This window comes from Acartia tonsa, chromosome 10 (genome assembly GCF_053477335.1).
Source record: "Acartia tonsa isolate MP-2025a chromosome 10, ASM5347733v1, whole genome shotgun sequence".
NCBI lineage: Eukaryota > Metazoa > Arthropoda > Copepoda > Calanoida > Acartiidae > Acartia > Acartia tonsa.
Genome location: NC_137269.1, coordinates 4,841,176 through 4,850,111, shown reverse-complemented (window position 1 = coordinate 4,850,111; position 8,936 = coordinate 4,841,176). Strand labels below are relative to the sequence as shown.

Below are 8,936 nucleotides of genomic sequence, written 5' to 3'. Positions count from 1 at the left end.
GAAATGAAATTCAGTATCAAATTTTGGGAGGGACGTGTGGGCTTGTGTTTATAGTTATCGACCTAATTCTTTTTGTAAAAGCTCTTATATGACTGGATGTACACGGAAAACTTTTAAAAATGAATTTCGGGACTTTCCTTCTAGGGGCTAGTGGAGCAAAAGACCCCCCAAAACACTAAAAATATGAGTTCTGAGCTTATTTTTAGAGATATCAACCTGATTTTTTTAATGAAAACTTTTTAAAAATAACTGAACTTAGTAACCACTACACATTTCATTTTGGGACTTTCCTTCTATGGGCTTGTGGAGCAAGAGACCCCCCAAAACTAAGAATAGGAGTTCTAAGCTTATTTTTGAAGATATCAACCTGATTTTTTTAAAAGAAAACTTTATTAAAATAACTGAACTAAGTAACCATTACACATTTTATTTTGGGACTTTCCTTCTAGGGGCTTGTGGAGCAAGAGACCCCCCAAAACTAAGAATAGGAGTTCTGAGCTTATTTTTGAAGATATCAACCTGATTTTTTAAAAGTAAACTTTATTAAAATAACTGAACTAAGTAACCATTACACATTTCAATTTGGGACTTTCCTTCTAGGGTCTTGTGGAGCAAGAGACCCCCCAAAACTAAGAACAGGAATTCTGAGCTTATTTTTGAAGATATCAACCTGATTTAAAAAAAAAACTTTTTAAAACAACTGAACTAAGTAACCATTACACATTTCATTTTGGGACTTTCCTTCTAGGGGCTTGTGGAGCAAGAGACCCCTCAAAACTAAAAATACGAGTTCTGAGCTTGTTTTTTAAGATATCAACCTGATTTTTTTAATGTAAACTTTATTAAAATAACTGAACTAAGTAATCATTACACATTTCATTTTGGGACTTTCCTTCTAGGGGCTTGTGGAGCAAGAGACCCCTCAAAACTAAAAATACGAGTTCTGAGCTTGTTTTTTAAGATATCAACCTGATTTTTTTAATGTAAACTTTATTAAAAAAACTGAACTAAGTAATCATTACACATTTCATTTTGTAACTTTCCTTCTAGGGGCTTGTGGAGTAAAAGACCCCACAAAACTATAAAAAGGAGTTTTGAGCTTATTTTTAAAGATATCAACCTGATTTTTTCAAAGAACTTTTTAAAAATAAACGAACTAAGTAACCTTTACAGATTTATTTTTGGGACTTTCTTTCTAGGGGCTAGTGGGGCAAAAGACCCCCTAAACACTAAAAACATTAGTTCTGACCTTATTTTAAAAGATATCTATCAACCTGATTTTATGAGGAAAACTTTTTTCACATAACTAAACTACGTAGCCACAACAGATTTTTTTAAAAATCAGGTTGATATCTTTAAAAATAAGCTCTTAAAAATATTTTAAGTGTTTAAGGAGGTCTTTTGCTCCACAAGCCGCTAGAAGGAAAGTCCCAAAATGAAATGTGTAATGGTTACTTAGTACAGTTATGTTAAAAAAGTTTTCTTTAAAAAAATCAGGTTTCATTTTGGGTCTTTCCTTCTGGGGGCTGGTTGGGCAAAAGACCTCCAAAACGCTGAAAATATGAGTTCTGAGCTTATTTTTAAAGATATCAATAATGTGTAATGGTTACTTAGTTCAGTTATTTTAAAAAGTTTTTTTTTTAAATCAGGTTGATATCTTTAAAAATAAGCTCAGAAATAATATTTTTAGTTTTGGGGGTTATTTGCTCCACAAGCCCCTAGAAGGAAAGTTTAAAAATGAAATGTGTAATGGTTACTTAGTTCGGTTATGTCAAAAAAGTTTTCTTAAAAAAATCAGGCTGATATTTTAAAAATAAGCTCATAACTTCTTTTTTTAGTTTTTGGGGGTCTTTTGTTCCACAAGCCACTAGAAGGAAAGTCCCAAAATTAAATATGTAATGGTTACTTATATCAGTTATTTTAATAAAGTTTTCTTTAAAGAATCTAGTTGATATCTTAATAAATAAGATCAGAACTAATATTTTTAGTTTTGGGGGTCTTTTGCTCCACAAGCCCCTAAAAGTAAAGCCCAAAAATAAAATGTGTAATGGTTACTAAGTTCAATTATGTTAAAAAAGTTTTCTTTGAAAAAAATCAGGTTAATATCTTTAAAAATAAGCTCAGAACTCATATCTTTAGTGTATTGGGGGGTCTTTTGCTCCACAAGCCCCTAAAAGGTAAGTTCCAAAATGAAATGTGTTATGGTCACTTAGATCAGTTATTTTAATAAAGTTTTCTATAAAAAATTAGGTTGATATCTTTAAAAATAAGCTTCTTAGTTTTGAGGGGTCTCTTGCTCCACAAGCCCCTAGAAGGAAAGTCCCAAAATGAAATGTGTAATGGTTACTTAGTTCAGTTATTTTAATAAAGTTTTCTTTAAAAAAAATCAGGTTGATATCTTAAAAAACAAGCTCAGAACTCGTATTTTTAGTTTTGAGGGGTCTCTTGCTCCACAAGCCCCTAGAAGGAAAGTCCCAAAATGAAATGTGTAATGGTAACTTAGTTAAGTTGTTTTAAAAAAGATTTCTTTAAAAAAAATCAGGTTGTTATCTTCAAAAATAAGCTCAGAATTCCTGTTCTTTGTTTTGGGGGGTCTCTTGCTCCACAAGACCCTAGAAGGAAAGTCCCAAAATGAAATGTGTAATGGTTACTTAGTTCAGTTATTTTAATTAAGTTTTCTTTAAAAAAAATCAGTTTGATATCTTCAAAAATAAGCTCAGAACTCCTATTCTTAGTTTTGGGGGGTCTCTTGCTCCACAAGCCCCTAGAAGGAAAGTCCCAAAATGAAATGTGTAATGGTTACTAAGTTCAGTTATTTTTAAAAAGTTTTCATTAAAAAAATCAGGTTGATATCTCTAAAAATAAGCTCAGAACTCATATTTTTAGTGTTTTGGGGGGTCTTTTGCTCCACTATCCCTTAGAAGGAAAGTCCCTAAATTCAATTTTAAAAGTTTTCCGTGTACATCCAGTCATATAAGAGCTTTTACAAAAAGAATTAGGTCAATAACTATAAACACAAGCCCACACGTCCCTCCCAAAATTTGATACTGAATTTCATTTCCTATAAGTGTACAAACTCCCCCCCCCCCCCCTTTAATCAGATAATTATGAATATTATTTTACTTTCTTATATAAATATCCAATACAACATAATTTATTAACTAATCAAAAATTATCCGTAACATCTCTACTTTATCATATTTCTAAATTCATCATCCTATAAGGGTTTAGGAATTGTTTCTCAGTTTAATACCATCTTCCTAGATTAGTGAACATTTTATCCAGCCGTTTATGAGATAGTATTGTCCATGCGTACATACATATAGCAAGACATTCTATTAGTTAATAAATAAATTTGTATTTAAGCTTAGAATTTAATATATTGATAATGACAAATATATTGTTTTTATTTTTAAACTTATTTCCATATTAACATTGTACAAATATTGTTAAACTAAACATTATTTTTATGTTTTTTATCATTAAGATAATTGTCTAATGTAAATATATTATTTTCAGAATAATTAATAACAAATAAAAATGCACAGAGTATAGATATTAAGAAGAAAGAAGTTTTCTACTATTTTGTTTACAAACACACACAGGTTATTCACTTTTTTATTACGAAAGGATTATTAGGTATAATTAGGGTTGGTCAGTCTGTACCTCTGTCCGTCCGTTCGTACTTATGTCCGTAATATTCTCTTTATTTTAGGCATGTTATAATTGTCTTTTTCAACTTTGCATGATGATTCCTATAACAATTAGGTAGGATTTAGGAAGCATAGGCAGTAACTCTATAATCGTTACAAGAAATTCCCTGTATCCAATGAAAACTGGCTGATTTTTAACTATTGACAACTAATTTTTGTATAATTTTTGATGTATTTTTTGGACTAGTGATTCCTAGGACAACAAATTACATTATTGTAAGCAAGGCATTTTTATAATCAAATCCAAAATATTAAAGTATGTCCTCTGCTGTATCCTGTATTTATGCAATATTGCAACAAAATGTTCAATTTTGTTTGTACTTACAAATTAATGTTCTCACACTCAACAAAAGTTGTAGCTCCTTTGTCCTTTCTTTTGACTTTAGAGCTTAGCTATTATGGATGTTATTATCCTTATTTATTACTAAAGGTTGTATCCCAAAATAGAGAGTTGATTACTCCCTAATTTATTTGTGACGATTTACAACCCGCAGTTTAGGTGTGAAATTGTGAAATTTATAAAAACCAAGATTTTTTAACCACGAAGCGCCAGTAAATTTTTTTGAGGGTCTAGTTGGGGTGAGGGGGGATAAGAATCTAATATAATTCCAATTCCAATAACTTAGATTTTTTTTCAATTAGATTATTTACCAAGTTTCAAGTTCAAGATTCAGTACATTTTACTCACGGTTTACGAGCTCCCGGCACCTAGCACCATCCCCCCCTTATATTTGTTGCAAAGTTGTTGCATAAGACCTAATTCTTCAACAACAAAAAAAAATAAATTACAATAGACATAATCCTACAAAAGACCTAATGACAGCATCCATAAATCTGGGGGCCCTAACCCTGTGGGGCTACTAAACATTACCTAACCTAACTTAAGTATGTAGGTTCGATAGATTTGGTCTTTTTTTATTCTATGTTTTTTTTCATAAAGATAAAAAATAATTTCCCGCCAGAATAAATTTCTGATTATGTATTAGTAGACTGTAGGAGGAGTCCGCGTTGAGCATCATTATTAGGTAAATGGGCGGATATTTAGTTTAGCTTTATTTTGTATAAAAAAAGAATAGACTATTGTTTATGCTTTAGGTTGATAATAAAATCAATGACAGTCAGCAACTAACATTCACAGTGAACAGAGATAAATCTGCAGAGGAATTTTGATTGTGGATAAACTCATAAAAGGTACCTTAATTTCTTTTATCAAGTTTTAATTGCAAACTAAATCTACAATATTGTTGTCCGTTGGTTTGTACGTACAGACCACGTTACATTTGTCCTGTTTGATCCACCACCTTTCACAAATCTTATATGATGAAAAATTGACATATTTCGGGTACGTGGCGTTTAGACAACCAGCAAAATACAGCTAGATGGTTTTTTTGTCAAAATGTTAAAATTTTTTCCAAAAAATACACTCTTGCTTAAAGTAACTGCCATAAATACATCTAACACATTCATAATTTTATATTTGTTTCTTGCCAATTTATATCTAAACAGACGGACATTTGGAATTATAGAGTAGCTTCATGTAATACTAAATAATCAATAATAATTTGAAGCCAGAATCTTTATTCATTTTTAAATTTTATAACAACCTTTTAACAAAAACTATTGCTTGTTCAGTTAAAGATTAAAAGTGGGAGGAGTCAGCGCATTGAGCATCATATTTAAGTAAATGGTTTAAAAGCGAAGCTTTTCTATAAATAAGTTCAGTTCGTCCGTACCTCTGTCCGGATTGGTAAGCTCTTTTCATTAATTTAGTTATGTTAGAATTGTCCTTTAAATTTCAAACTTGGTATGGTTATTCCTGTAGTAATAAGGTACGATTCAGAATGCGTAGCAACTGCTAATTCAGAACTGACGTCCATAGTGTTTAATCGTTTTAACCACTAATTTTAATCTACAGAATGTACATCAATTTATTTGCCACTGTCTTATCCGTTTAGATACCTGGATTTTTCTGCTAGTCTGGTTTATTTGAGCTTTTATAGATGTTGTCATTACTGTTTTTCTTCTATAATAACAATTTATTTCCAGTTCTATGTAAATGTATTTATTTATATTCACCACCCTAACTCATGTGAGTCCTGGGATGAGGGTAAAGGGGTGCTTACCCCAAACTTTAGATGCCTTAATTTATTCCCCTGCCTAAAATATTAAATTCTAACTCCGCCCATTTATCACTGATTTAGAACAATTAAAGTTGGAGGAGTTGCTAAATATTATAAACTATAGTAATAAAAACTAAATCTGGGGTGGGGGGGTGTTTGGGTTATAAATTCATGTCAACCTCTGTACACAAATAAAAATGCTGTCACTCCATGTTTTCAGCTTCATTTTTATTAATGTTGTCATCCTTGTTTATTAGGTACTTTCTTTCTGCAATATTTAAAAGCAAAGTTGTTTTTACATTTGTCTGTAAATTTGTCGTAAATTTAGGCATGTCAGAATTGTTCTGATAATTCCTTTAACAATAAGGTACAACAAAGAAAGTAAAAGTATCTGTAAAATTGTTACTAAAAGGTTGTTTGTTCTTTTTAAATTATTTTGCTTTATTGACAACAACTTGGATATTGTTGTTTTAAAATTCTGTATTGTTAATTGGCCGTCGGCGTCTGTTTTTACTTGCTTTGCTTCTATGGAAGTTGTTATCCTTGTTTCAGTTTTTACCTAAATGTTGTGTTTATTTGAAAATGTTGGAAAAACTATATTTTGTGTTTTAATTAATAAAAATATTATTTTAGGAGATTGAGAGAGGATATACCAGCATGTATACCTGTGATATTTGTAACAAGAATTTTTCACACAAATCTAACTTGGTTGTTCATAGAAGGGTTCATACTGGTGAGAAACTATTCTCATGTGATCGATGTGAAAAGGTTTTTCCTGACAATAGTGCTTTGATTAAACACAAAAGGATCCACACAGGTGACAAGTCATACTCATGTGATCAATGTAAAAAATCTTTTACTCAGAAAATTTCTTTGACCTCTCACATAAGAATTCATACCGGTGATAAACCATTCTCTTGCGATCAATGTGAAAAGACCTTTACAAAAAGTGGTAACTTGACTGTCCACAAAAGGATTCATACTGGAGAGAAACCATACTCATGTGATCAATGTGAAAAATCCTTCTATGATAAAAGTGCTTTGATTAAACACAAAACAATTCATAATGGAGATAAACCATTCTCATGTGATCAATGTAAAAAGACATTTTCACAAAATAGTGAATTGACTGTTCATAAAAGGATCCATACAGGTGAAAAACCATTCTCATGTAGTCAATGTGAAAAGACATTTACAACTAGTAGTAGTTTGACTCAACACAAAAGGATCCATACTGGAGATAAACCATTTTCATGTGATCAATGTGATAAGACCTTTTCTCTGAATTGTACTTTGATTAGACACAAAATAATTCATACTGGTAAGAAACCTTTCACATGTGATCAATGTAAAAAGACTTTTTCTCAAATTAGTAATATGATTGCACATAAGAGGATCCATAAAGGTGAAAAACCATATTCATGTGATCAATGTGAAAAATATTTCTCTACAAATAGAGACTTAACTGTGCACAAAAGGATCCATACTGGTGAGAAGCCATACTCATGTAAACTTTGTGACAAACATTATGCCTCTAGTTCAAATTTATTAAAACATAAAAAATCTCCTGGACATTTAGAAATGATGAAAAGCTATAATAATACAGTTCCGTCTAGTGTATCTATTAGTTTGATTAAATGTGAAGAAGTTTATATCAAGGAAGAAATTAAAGAAGAAGAAATATTTGATGAAGATCCTCTCTCTATCCAGATGAGAGCTGACAATGTTGAAGAAAATATTAAACAAGAAATAGAAGATCCTCTTTCTTGTGAACAGAATTATGATGAAGATAGAATTGATGATATTGATATTGCTCATCATAAAATTTAAATAAAAAGATTTAATTGTCATAGGATACAAATGTTTATTTAAAGAGACAGGATTAATGCCAATTGCTCAGTTCAAATAAAAATCTAAATATCATTTTAATTGTTAAAAAGCAATTTACATTACAATCATTAATTTATTGGTTTTTGTGTGAATAGAATATTTAGATATATTATTTTCAGATAAATATTTAAAATACATAAAAATGCATCAAGTATACATAGATAGCAATGTTACAAAGAAAACAAGTTTCCTACCAAAATTGTTTCTAAATGCACAGGTTATTTATTTTTATACCCACTAAAGGCTCCACCTCATTCTCTTGGGGCTTCACCTTAATAGGATTTAAATTGTTGGTTCTAGAAAGTGGTTGGTAGCTTTCGCAGAATTCCGTAAGGGTGTGAGTTTTAAGACTTTAAAATAGGAGAAGAACTCTATGATTCGGCATAGTAGTTGCTTTAATTGGGTATAACGTAGATTTGTGAAAAAAAACGGCGGCTGAACCGCCGCTTCCGCCAAAAACTGCCGATTTTTTTTTCTCGTTTTCTCCCCAAACTAGCAAATTATGAATCATTTGAGACAAACTTTTATTCTATAAAATTTACACTATATTTTCTCCGGACACTTTTTTTTGTAGAGTTTGGACATATTTTTAATACTAAAAAAAGTGTACAGAGCCAAGGAAAGGTCAACATTTTAGAAAATAATAAGTTTGTCTTAAATGATTCAAATTTATGTAATTTAGCGAGAAAAGACAAAAAATATTAGCGGGACATACCGGTTTTCAGCGGCGGTTTTTGCCGCCGTTTCTTCACAGTTCTATGTTGAACCATATTCTACTCCTATTTTAAAGTCTTAAAACTCACACCACTACGGAATTCTGCAAAAGCTACCTCCCCCTTTGTTAAATAGATATTCATTTCCATCTTTTTTATTGTAAATATCATATAACAAGGATGAAATCATCCATAAAAACAAAGTTCTAAAATCAGAAGATTGTGCAAATAAACATAAACACTTGTGTAACTTAATAAGCAGAATATTTAATTACAGGTTTGACAAAGTTTTATTTGTTACAGTAGCTAAAATACGGTGTTGGTACAAAAGACCTAAATTACAATAGACCTAATCCTACAAAAAACAAATTATATCATCAAATAATGAATGATAAATAATAATTTGCCGCCAGAATCTTTTGCCGCCATTTTTACCTTTTAACAAAAATAATTGCTTGTCCAGTTTCTAATTAAAAGTGGGAGGTGTCCGCGCATTGAGC

At 30.8% G+C, this 8,936-nt stretch overlaps 1 long non-coding RNA gene across 1 annotated transcript; it reads left to right on the top strand.

Moving 5' to 3' along the window:
* Nucleotides 1-3,517: 3,517 nt before the first annotated feature.
* LOC145329231 (uncharacterized) lies at nucleotides 3,518-7,841 on the top strand. The gene is made up of 3 exons (XR_013882814.1): nucleotides 3,518-3,605; nucleotides 4,809-4,904; nucleotides 6,467-7,841. It is a non-coding gene; the product is annotated as an uncharacterized LOC145329231 (long non-coding RNA).
* The last annotated feature ends 1,095 nt before the right edge of the window (nucleotides 7,842-8,936 follow it).